The sequence below is a fragment of the Ovis aries genome, chromosome 3 (assembly GCF_016772045.2).
Source record: "Ovis aries strain OAR_USU_Benz2616 breed Rambouillet chromosome 3, ARS-UI_Ramb_v3.0, whole genome shotgun sequence".
NCBI classification, from domain to species: Eukaryota; Metazoa; Chordata; class Mammalia; order Artiodactyla; family Bovidae; genus Ovis; species Ovis aries.
In genome coordinates this window covers 149,759,717-149,772,093 of record NC_056056.1, presented here as the reverse complement: position 1 = coordinate 149,772,093, position 12,377 = coordinate 149,759,717, and the positions used below count along the sequence as shown (strand labels likewise).

The 12,377-nt window shown below is 42.2% G+C and overlaps 1 long non-coding RNA gene across 1 annotated transcript in view; it reads right to left on the bottom strand.

Moving 5' to 3' along the window:
• LOC121819122 (uncharacterized) overlaps positions 1-9,426 on the bottom strand; it is a 34,691-nt gene extending 25,265 nt beyond the window's left edge. The window contains exons 1-2 of the long non-coding RNA XR_009599923.1: positions 9,179-9,426; positions 1,394-1,490 (exon numbers count right to left, since the gene is read on the bottom strand). This is a non-coding gene — a long non-coding RNA (uncharacterized LOC121819122). The remainder of the gene's footprint in view (positions 1-1,393; positions 1,491-9,178) is intronic.
• Between the last annotated feature and the right edge of the window lie 2,951 nt (positions 9,427-12,377).

The following is a 12,377-nucleotide window of genomic DNA, read 5'->3' as shown; positions in this document are numbered from 1 at the left end:
GACATGACAGGAAAAAGGATTTGAGCTTCCAGGAGTAGTGAATGGTGGAGATGTAAATAGCTGAGAAAGCTAATAGAAGATAAGAGTTGTTCATCTTAGTATGGTTTGTAAGGCAGATTCTTCTCAGTGCTATCTGTGAGCTAAGAGTCCAGAGTTGTCTCTAGCGATTAAGAACCACTCTGCCCCTCCTGGTATGAGAGTGTTGGGCAGGAAGGACACCGTGATGAGGGAAATTTATGTCCTGCTTTCATGCAAGTTAGACAAAGCTAGAGAGCTTTCTTTGTTCTGGGTCTGTTTCCTCAACTGATTTCAGCTCAAAATAATCCTTATGCCAAAGTGGCATATTTGGGGTGGCATAGTCTTATCACCTTATTATTTTTCAATGACTGCTCTATCTGGTGCCACTTCAGTCTCCATTTTATATTCCAGTAATCCGAAAATGAAGATCATGGCATCTGGTCCCATCACTTCATGGGAAATAGATGGGGAACCAGTGGAAACAGTGTCAGACTTTATTTTTGGGGGCTCCAAAATCACTGCAGATGGTGATTGCAGCCATGAAACTAAAAACTCCTTGAAAGAAAAGTTATGACCAACCTAGATAGTATATTCAAAAGCAGAGACATTACCTTGCCAACTAAGGTCCATCTAGTAAAGGCTATGGTTTTTCCAGTAGTCGTGTATGGATGTGAGAGTTGGACTGTGAATAAGGCTGAGCACTGAAGAATTGATGCTTTTGAACTGTGGTGTTGGAGAAGACTCTTGAGAGTCCCTTGGACTGCAAGGAGATCCAACCAATCCATTCTGAAGGAGATCAGCCCTGAGATTTCTTTGGAAGGAATGATGCTAAAGCTGAAACTCCAGTACTTTGGCCACCTCATGCAAAGAGCTGACTCATTGGAAAAGACTCTGATGCTGGGAGGGATTGGGGGCAGGAGGAGAAGGGGATGACAGAGGATGAGATGGCTGGATGGCATCGCTGACTCGATGGATGTGAGTCTGAGTGAACTCTGGGAGTTAGTGATGGACAGGGAGGCCTGGCGTGCTGCAATTCATGGGGTCACAAAGAGTCGGACACGACTGAGAAACTCAGTTGAACTGAACTGAATCCGAGATTTAAAGAAAGGAGATACTTGCCTTGTTTATACAGCTGGTAAGTGGTGGAAGTTGGGATCAAACCTAGTTCCTGTAAGTCTAGAAGCAGGCTTCACCCTCCCTGAAGTTCTCTGTGGACACAGCCAGGATTATAAATAAATTCCAGTTCTAAGTGTTAGGTGAGGGAGAAACTCACCATTGTTTAAAGGAATTCACCACATAGTGCCAGATGACAGATTTTCAGTACAGTAAGAGGGGAAGCATGTTCTGAAATTCCAAAGTAAGCCTTTGAACTTACTCTCAACTGTGATTCCATAGTGACCAGTCATTCCTGTCTCTTTGGTTTACCCACTGGAGGTCAGAAACTGTCATTAGCACTTGGCATAGCTGGTTCCCTGTTTGTGGAAACACAAAAAATTTTTCTTTTTTTTTTTTTTGTGAGAAAATGTTGGCAGACAGGTGCTCTTCTTTGTAGATCAAACAAAACTACTACAAAATGGGGTAAAAAATGATTCAGTTTAGTTCAGTCACTCAGTCGTGTCCGACTGTTTGCGACCCCATGAATTGCAGTACGCCAGGCCTCCCTGTCCATCACCAACTCCAGGAGTTCACTCAGATTCACATCCATCAAGTCAGTGATGCCATCCAGCCATCTCATACTCGGTTGTTCCCTTCTCCTCCTGCCCCCAATCCCTCCCAGCATCAGAGTCTTTTCCAATGAGTCAGCTCTTCGCATGAGGTGTCCAAAGTACTGGAGTTTCAGCTTTAACATCATCCCCTCCAAAGAAATCCCAGGGCTGATCTCCTTCAGAATGGACTGGTTGAAAAATGATTAGGCCCATTAAAAAGTCTTTAGGATATGGATGGAGGTTCGTGACATTGTACAGGAGACAGGGATCAAGACCATCCCCATGGAAAAGAAATGCAAAACAAGCAAAATGGCTGTCTGGGGAAGACTTACAAATAGCTGTGAAAAGAACAGAAGTGAAAAGCAAAGGAGAAAAGGAAAGATATAAGCATCTGAATGCAGAGTTCCAAAGAATAGCAAGGAGAGATAAGAAAGCCTTCCTCAGAGATCAATGCAAAGAAATAGAGGAAAACAACAGAATGGGAAACACTAGAGATCTCTTCAAGAAAATTAGAGATACCAAGGGAACATTTCATGCAAAGATGGGCTCGATAAAGGACAGAAATGGTCTGGACCTGACAGAAGCAGAAGATATTAAGAAGAGGTGGCAAGAATACACAGAAGAACTGTACAAAAAGATCTTCACAACCCAGATAATCACGATGGTGTGCTCACTCACCTAGAGCCAGACATCCTGGAATGTGAAGTCAAGTGGGCCTTAGAAAGCATCACTATGAACAAAGCTAGTGGAGGTGATGGAATTCCAGTGGAACTATTTCAAATCCTGAAAGATGATGCTGTGGAAGTGCTGCACTCAATATGCCAGCAAATTTGGAAAACTCAGCAGTGGCCACAGGACTGGAAAATGTCAGTTTTCATTCCAATCCCAAAGAAAGGCAATGCCAAAGAATGTTCAAACTACCACACAATTGCACTCATCTCACACGCTAGTTAAGTAATGCTCAAAATTCTCCAAGCCAGGCTTCAGCAATACGTGAACCACGAACTTGCAGATGTTCAAGCTGGTTTTAGAAAAGGCAGAGGAACCAGACGTCAAACTGCCAACATCTGCTGGATCATGGAAAAAGCAAGAGAGTTCCAGAAAAACATCTATCTCTGCTTTATTGACTATGCCAAAGCCTTTGACTGTATATTGCCACCCTGCTTATTTAACTTCTATGCAGAGTACATCATGATAAATGCTGGGCTGGAGGAAGCACAAGCTGGAATCAAGATTGCAGGGAGAAATATCAATAACTCAGATAAGCAGATGACACCACCCTTATGGCAGAAAGTGAAGAGGAACTAAAAGCCTCTTGATGAAAGTGAAAGTGGACTTTATTTCTGGGGGCTCCAAAATCACTGCAGATAGTGATCTCAGCCATGAAATTAAAGGACGCTTACTTCTTGGAAGGAAAGTTATGACCAACCTAGATAGTGTATTCAAAAGCAGAGACATTACTTTGCCGACTAAGGTCCATCTAGTCAAGGCTATGGTTTTCCAGTAGTCATGTATGGATGTGAGAGTTGGACTGTGAAGAAAGCTGAGCGCTGAAGAATTGATGCTTTTGAACTGTGGTATTGGAGAAGACTCTTGAGAGTCCCTTGGACTGCAAGGTGATCCAACCAGTCCATTCTAAAGGAGATCAGTCCTAGGTGTTCATTGGAAGGAAAGACGCTAAAGCTGAAACGCCAATACTTTGGCCACCTCATGCAAAGAGTTGACTCATTGGGAAAGACCCTGATGCTGGGAGGGATTAGGGGCAGGAGGAGAAGGGGACGACAGAGGATGAGATGGCTGGATGGCATTACCGACCCTATGGACGTGAGTCTGAGTGAACTCCGGGAGCTGGTGATGGACAGGGAGGCCTGGCGTGCTGCGATTCATGGAGTTGCAAAGACTTGGACATGACTGATCGACTAAACTGAACCGAAATGAATCTGGCTTTATTAGATAATCAGCGTGTACAAAGGGCTTCCCTGGTAGTGCTAGTGGTAAAGAGCCTGCCTGCCAACGCAGAATACACAGGAGATGCAGGTTCGATCCCTGGGTTGGGAAGGTCCCCTGGATGAGGGCATGACAACCCACAAAGGTCTGTCCAGTGAATGCTATGGTTTTCCAGTAGTCATGTATGGATGTGAGAGTTGGACTATAAAGAAAGCTGAGTGCTGAAGAATTGATGCTTTTGAACTGAGGTGTTGGGGAAGATTCTTGAGAGTCCCTTGGACTGCAAGGAGATCCAACCAGTCCATCCTAAAGGAAATCAGTCCTAAATATTCATTGGAAGGACTGATGCTGAAGCTCCAATACTTTTGCCACCTAATGCAAAGAACTGAGTCACTAGAAAAGACCCTGATGCTGGGAAAGATTGAAGGCAGGAGGAGAAGAGGAAAACAGAGGATGAGACAGTTGGATGGCATCACTGACTCAATGGACCTAAGTTTGAGCAAGCTTCGAGCATTGGTGATGCACAGTGAAGCCTGGCATGCTGCAGTCCATGGGGTGGCAGAGTCAGACACAACTGAGCAAGTGAACTGAATATCGGGGTACAGAAACATACAGGCAACTGATTTACTATTTCCACACCAAACCTTCTCTCCTCAGGATAGTTTAGGCTTCTTTACATAAGAGGAAGTCTGGTGCAGTGATTAAGTATGCAGTCCTGGAGACAGTCTGCCCAGCAATTGGTCTACAGCAGCCATCTAACTATTAGGAGAATAGGGTCACCTGAGGGTGGGGTGAAGATGGCCAAAAGCAAAGTTAAAACAGAGTGAGAAACCAGGTCCCGAAGATACAGTGGGGGAATCAAAACATCCCATCCTCAGGCATGCCATTTTGGCATCAGGGTTGTTTTGAGTTGGAGGAAAATGAGAGTCAACACATGCTGAAAGAAACCGTCTCTGACTAAAGGCAGAAACTGCTGTGAAACAAAGCTGCCATAAATCTCTTTAGGGGGGAGTGTTATGGCCATGAAGATGGAAACTTGGAATCGGGATGGACCTGCACAAGCAAACCTTCCTCCACTAGTTTTCCTATATTTACCTTCCAAGAGTTTGCTGCCCTTGGAAGCCTAAAGCCTTTTCCATTTTCCTGTCACATCTCTACAGATGCATTGTTCTTTGTGAAGATGCTCTATAAGCCTCGAGTTCTAATCACGCCTTTGAGTTACCCGTCACTGAGTTTCACCACCTATAAGCACACTGCACATATTAATAACCTCTGTTTTTCTCTTGTTAATCTTTGTATGTGTGCACGTGCGTGTGTGCTTCAGTCTAATTTGTTGGCTCCAGCTGGAGGACCTAAGGAAGCAGAGGAAAAATCTTCCTTTTCCTCCTCTACAATGCTATTAGAAAGCTTGATCAAGCTAGGCCCAAAGCCAAAACTATCTGTAGATTTTTCAGACATGCAAGCCAAAACACTTTTGTTTTGCCTAAACTATTTTAGGTGAGTTGTTTCCATTATTCACATTCTATTCTCTATCGATCAAAATTTTCTGCAGTGTCCAAGCCCAGTTCAATCTCACTCTCTGTGAAGCCTTCCTTCTTCCTTCCAGGCAGAATGGCCTAAGCCTGCCTCTCTCCCTCTTTCTGTTCCTGAGTGGTACTCAATTAGCACTTCTCTTAATGCCCTTGCCGATAATGCCATGGGCCATTAAGTGCCAGGGAGCTCTGAAGCTAGATTGCTTATGTTGCAGTCCTGGCTGTAACACCTGCTTCCTGTGTTGCATGTTCCTTAATAGACTATAAGGGACAAAAGACAGAAATCTTGGCTTGAGCCATTTTCTTATGATGCACCCCATCTTGCTGTCCTATTTCCTTGAACAGGGCCTGTTTGTAGACCTACCTATGAACCCTTGCATTGCCCTCCACCTGCACTCTCCATCAAAAGACATATTCCCTTGGTCTTCCCACTATGTTCAGACTCCAGGTGTTTGTTAGGCCCTGAAAACTGGTTAGAATCCTGGACTTCCTGAGCTTTCTCTATCTTCTTGATGTGTGATCAAGGTTATGGCATAAACATACTGTCTCAGTGACTGACTCCTTCTCCGTTCTGTTTTCTGAAAATGGCTGGTGCTTAAAGACAGATAAGTTTGCTCCAATGGTCTATCTTGACTGCAATTGATTCATTCTGCAGAAATACAAAGTAATTTCTATTCCCTAGCTACTAAAAGATGTCAGTTCCAGATCTGTACCAACTTGCCTTTGCTTTCCTGAGAGGCAGACCAAAGGGCTGAAAAAAGCCAAAAAGGAAAGGGGCTTCCCTGGTGGCTCAGATGGTAAAGAATCTGCTTGCAGTGTGGGAGACCTGGGTTCGATCCCTGGGTTGGAAAGATCCTGGGAGAAGAAAATGGCAACCCATCCCAGTAGTCTTGCCTGGGAAATCCCACACAGAGAGAAGCAATTCCACTGGCTTGCCTTTGCTTTCCTGAGAGGCAGTCCAAAGGGTTAACTGTTGACAATTAAAACCTGTATTCTAATGAATAGACTCTGAAGAGTTTGTGGAAAGAATATTAAAGGCAGATGTTCTATTAAAATGTTGTCCTTGAGCTAACAGGAAAATAAATACAATTTAGTACAGTCAACATGCATATAAACAGAGAACAATAAGGACTGAAAGCTGGGTTTTGGTCCCCAAAATGGGAGACAGATTCCTTACCATCTGAGCCACTAAGGAAGCCCAATAAATATATGACATTGGACAAATTACATAATGGAGTGGATTGCCATTTCCTTCTCCAGGGGATCTTCCCAACCCGGGGCTCAAACCCAAGTCTCCCACACTGTAGACAGAAGCTTTATCATCCGAGTCACCAGGGGAAGCCACAAAATGGGATTAATAAAAAGCTATTTTATCTTTTCCTTTTATAATTAAAAAAATTAATTAGTGTTTTGGTTGAGCTGGGATTTTGTTGCTGCGTGCAGACTTTCTCTAGATGCAGCACATGGCAGCTACTCTTCACTGCAATGCGCAGGCTCCAGCGCACAGGCTTCAGCTGCAACACAGGAGCCCAGTAGCTGCAGGATGTAGACTCTACAGCATGGGCCCAGTAGCTGCGGCCCATGAGCTTAGTTGCTCTGTGGCTTGTGGAATCTTCCTGGACTGGGGATCCAACCCATGTCCCCTGCATTGGCAGGCAGATTCCCATCCACTGTGCCACCAGGGAAGCCCTGTTTTATCCTTATTCCTCTGAGCTGTGACGATTACCACATTGGCTTGTGTATAGTTGCTTTGCTATATATATAGTATTGTTGTTCTTACTACTACTACCAAGTGATCAGGGTGTGAAATCTAATTTTAGTGAGATTTTTACACAACAACATTTGGTAATGGTTGAAATCCAACATCCTTGTGAGAAGTAGTTTTGACTCTTTATAAATTGGCCACATTTATTTTGTGGGTAAAGAGAGTAATGTCTGAGATTCTGAAGTCTGTTCTTACTACTTTTGTGTTTAGAGCTGACAACTATAATTAGATTAGGTAACAGTGATGTCATATAACTAGATAATTGTAATTCTTGTGACAAATGAGTGAAATGAAGCAGAAAAGCAAGTGGGAATATTGAACTCATGGAATCCAAGTTTAGGTGTTGGGTAAAAGGTTCTTATTTATTTATTTGTTTAATCATTTGGTTGCATCAAGTCTTAGTTGCAATATCTGACTCCTGCATTGCAAGTGGATTCTTAACTACCGGTGCATCAGGGAAGTTCCAGGTTAAAGGTTCTTTAGGCTCCTCGCTCATGCTGGGCTTGCGCTTGCTGCTGCTGCTGCTGCTGCTAAGTCGCTTCAGTCGTGTCTGACCCCATCCCAATGGGCATTGATTTTCCCTGCTTTAACATCGTATAGTTTATACTGAGACTTCTCACCAGTGTGAACTTAGATTCTTAGGAGCAATGGAATTCGTCTAAAGAACTCCTTGGCAAGATTAATTTAGCTGATGTCTGCCTGTACAGTTACTATGTTGAGACTGCAAAAACAATCTGGATAAAACTGATGGTACCTTAGAACTAATCAAGGCAGTGACACCAAACCTTACTAAGAGTCATTTATTGTACTCCTTACCACCAGCAACTCCCAACCTCGACTCCCTGAACACCTCTACATAGACAAAGCTCCATATGGGTTGACCACACAGAGTCTTAGGAAGGCTGGACCACTGAGGCATTGAGCACAGGCAAAGAGGCCCCATGCACAGGCATGACAGCGAAGCTGACAGCGTCGGGACTTTGGTTTGAGTAACGAGGAACTCAGGAGGAAACTGGCCTAAACTAGACATTAGAGGACCTTCTCCCAGTTCTGACTCCTAATTCTCCTGCTTTCTGGTTTTATCTCAGAAGCAGTTTCAGGCTTCAGTAAAGTCTAAAATGAAACTTCGCACCAGACAGTAGAATGAACACTTAGAGGAAAAAATAAAAATGATTTAAAGGAAATGAGAAAATGCAAAGGGAATAATTCTGGCACACTCGAGTATGTATAGGTTAAGGTAAGTGTCTGCCACTAGGATAAAGGGTACTGCATTTGTATTCTTCCTGTTTAGGGGACTGCTTATTTTATGAAAGATGTGCCACTGAAGTTTATATCTGTTTGACATTTGTTCTGTCCTAAATCCAAGCTGAAGTTTATTATGCTCTGCTGAGCCATTAATATCTTGCAGAGAAAAGTGTTTTTAAGACAACTGATGACACCACAAAAAGGGCAGGATCAAAATTTGGAAAACCTTTGGCATATTCTTTGGAGAATGGACAAACATAAACAGAAAGGAATCTAATACAGAGAAAAGCAGTTCACTAAAAGAGGAAAAGTAAATGAGGTAGAGAAGATTGACTCTGTACACACATCTTCCACTTAGTCGCTGGGTCAGAGAACAAACACAAATCAACAGTTCCAGTCAACTCCCTGAATTCTCATTTTCTGTAAACAACACCACCTCTCATTTTATTTTTTCTTATTGCAGTATAGTTGATGCACAGTGTTATATGTTACAAGTATACAATATAGTGGTTCACAATTTTTAAAGGTTATACTCTGCTTATAGTTAAAAACATCAGTTATGTTCCCTACTTGTACAATATATCCTTGTAGCTTATTTTATTTTTAGCATGTCCTCTCAATTTAAATATATTCAGATCAGGACTTTTGTTTTGCTACAGGAATGCAATTAACGCCACTTCATTTATTTTCCCCATTTGGAAAATATTTACAGAATACTTCCTAGGTGCCAGTCATCAAATATACAAAGAAAACATTACACAATCTTTACTGTAATAGCAAAGACTATCCCAATCCCCGCTTATTTTTTTTTTCTTAGCGTATGGGTAGATGGAAATGAGCTGCGGGAAGGTGAAATAAGTTGCCTAAAGTCATACAGCTCGTAAAGTTTCATAGCAGGATTTAAACTTAGGGTAGAACAAATTTCAAATGTAGGTGATAGACTGAAAAACAGACCATTCACTGACCGTTGCCTGTATTTAAATCTCATGCCCATCTGAATTTCAGAAAGGACCTTGCTAGAAGGAAGAGTTCATGTGAGCTGCCAAATTCCTCTGCAGTTAAGTAGCACCTTGTGACTGGGTCCAGACCAGTAGGATGTGGGTAGAATTAAGAAAACACTCTATACCCCTGAATTTCTTGACAATCAGAGCTAGAACAGGCCACTTTAGGGACATCTAGGTGATGTCTCCCACATGAGAACTGTGGCTTCAATGGACAAGTTTACCTGTAGATAGTTATTATTTAGCCAATAGGGTTTTTAAGAGTCAGTTTGATTGCTTTTAGGAATCTGCATGCCATTTTCTAGTTTTGACGTGTTTCCGGTGACTCCCACTGGTTCACATGTGACTGCTTTCACATATTTACTCACACTCAGGCCCGTGGAGCCTGGCCCTTTCTGGCCTGGCCTCTGAACACTTTGCACACCGTCTTCCAGGGCTGCCATGCCACATGAGCTGAGCTGAGAGTCCAAGTGCCCTGCCCAAGTTTCATTGTCCCATCAGACGTCATCATCCATAAAACAAAAATTCAAAGGTTAAATTATTAAGGATTTCAAGATGGTGACTACAGAGCATTAACCCCAAGTGTGGAGCTCTTCTGAGAGGGTTTCACTAACTACAGAGCATCTACTACCTGCTAACCTGTAGTTATGAACAAAATAAACCAAGTCCTTACCCTGATAGAGTGTTCATTCTAAAAAAAGTCCTTGCTGAAGTACAGATAAGCCTGGAAGGGGTCAGACTTTGATGAACAGTTTAATTATAAGAAAGAGGCAGCAGATGGTCAGTTTGTGAGCCTATGAAAGAGATCTGAACTTTGCACAGCCTTGGGTGTGGACACTGCTCTTCCATATTTACTGGCCTGTGACATTGCACAATTACTCAACACTCTCAAGGCAATTTCCTCATCTGTAAAATGGGAATGGTAGTAACACCCATTTCTATAGCAAATAACCTAGACGGGCAAGAAGGAAAGAAGAAGAGTATTCAGGTGGAAGAAGCACTTTTTATCTCATAATTGACCCAAATTTGAGTTATTTTTACTATTTAATGCCAGCTGAATGAGATTGTGTCTTTTTCCTTCATTGAATTGAGTGAATAATTTGGTGCTGTGTGCAAAAAGGAATCTAACAGTATCAGTTCAGTTTAGTCATTCAGCCCTCTCCGACTTCTTGTGACCCCGTGGACTGCAGCATGCCAGGCTTCCCTGTCTATCACCAACACCTGGAGCTTGCTCAAACTCATATCCATCGGGTCTGTGAAGCCATCCAACCATCTTATCTTCTGTCATCCCTCTCTCCTCCTGCCTTCAATCTTTCCCAGCATCAGGGTCTTTTCCAATGAGTCAGCTCTTTGCATCAGGTGGCCAAAGTATTGGAGTTTCAGCTTCAGCATCAGTCCTTCCAATGAATATTTAGGACTGACTTCCTTTAGGGTGGACTGGTTGGATCTCCTAGCAGTCCAAGGGACTTTCAAGAGTCTTTTCTAACACCACAGTTCAAAAGCATCAACTCTTTGGCGCTCAGCTTTCTTTATAGTCTAACTCTCACATCCATACATGAGACTACTTGAAAAACCATAGCTTTGATTAGACAGACCTTTGTCTCTGCTTTTTAATATGCTGTCTAGGTTGGTCATAACTTTTCTTTCAAAGACCAAGCATCTTTTAAAATTTCATGGCTGCAGTCACCATCTGCAGTGATTTTGGAGCCCCCCAAAATAAAGTCTCTTACTGTTTCCATTGTTTCCCCAATTATTTGCCATGAAGTGATGGGACCAGATGCCATGATCTTCGTTTTCTGAATGTTGAGCTTTAAGCCAACTTTTTCACTCTCCTCTTTCACTTTCATCAAGAAGCTCTTTAGTTCTTCACTTTCTGCCATGAGGGTAGTATCATCTGCATATCTGAGGTTATTGATATTTCTCCCTGCAATCTTGATTCCAGCTTGTGTTTCCTCCAGCCCAGCATTTCTCATGATGTACTTTGCATATATGCTAAATAAGCAGGGTGACAATATACAGACTTGATGTACTCCTGCCCTGATTTGGAAGCAGTCTGTTGTTCCATGTCCAGTTCTAACTCTTACTTCTTGACCTGCATACAGCTTTCTCAGGAGGCAGGTAAGGTGGTCTGGTATTTCCACTCTTGAAGAATTTTCCATAGTTTTTGTGATCCACACAGTCAAAGGCTTTGGCATAGTCAATAAAGCAGAAGTAGATGTTTTTCTGGAACTCTCTTGCTTTTTCTATGATCCAACAGATGTTGGCAATTTGATCTCTGATTCCTCTAACAGTATAGTTTCTTTTTATTTTTGCTAAAGAAAACTTAGGTTTTAAAGTTTAAATGAAGCACAGTTTATTTCTGAATTCTAGAGGCAAGAAAATGATCTTGTGTCACGGATTTCTCACTAAACTGTGAGTAACGAAATCCGGTGTTTATGTTCACTTCCACCACTGGCCTGGTAAGTTCATTCTCTTTAATCTCTGGAGAATTGTAGTGGTAACACTTGTCACATTTCCTCCTGAGGTATTTTGAGGATTAGGTCAAAATTTTAAAATACTAGCAGTTTAATGAATGGTACTTACCAGAAGAGGAGAAAAATAATACAGGGGTGCTGTTTCCTGATCTCAAAAAGAATCCAAGAATTGTTTGAAATATAGTTGGATTTCTACACACTTGATTGTGATCTTCCAGAAAAGCATAAGTCTGGAATTTCCCAGGATGCTTTGCCAGGAACTACCAGAAAATCAATATGACACATAGCACACATTTATCTAGATAACAGTTCACACACACACACACACACACACACACACACACTCACAAACACCTTTCACTGTATGTGGTGTTCCAGTTCAGGAGAAAAGGGAGTGTCCTAATCAGAGAAGGATTTGTTGATAATTTGTTCTATAGAATCATTCCCAGCTGGAAATCCATCTTTATTCATGAGGAAACACAATCTCCTTAGTTTGTAAACTTTCCCTGAAAAAATACATTCTGTATCTTCTTTCAGATTTATTTTTAGATTTCCTTTTCACAGCTTGTCATACAATTCCTTCAAGTCCTGCCTAGCATGTTATTAATATAAATTGCACCTAATCTAAGTCATCTGGGGCTTCCCAGGTGGTACTAGTGGTAAAGAACTTGCTTGCCAAGGCAGGAGAG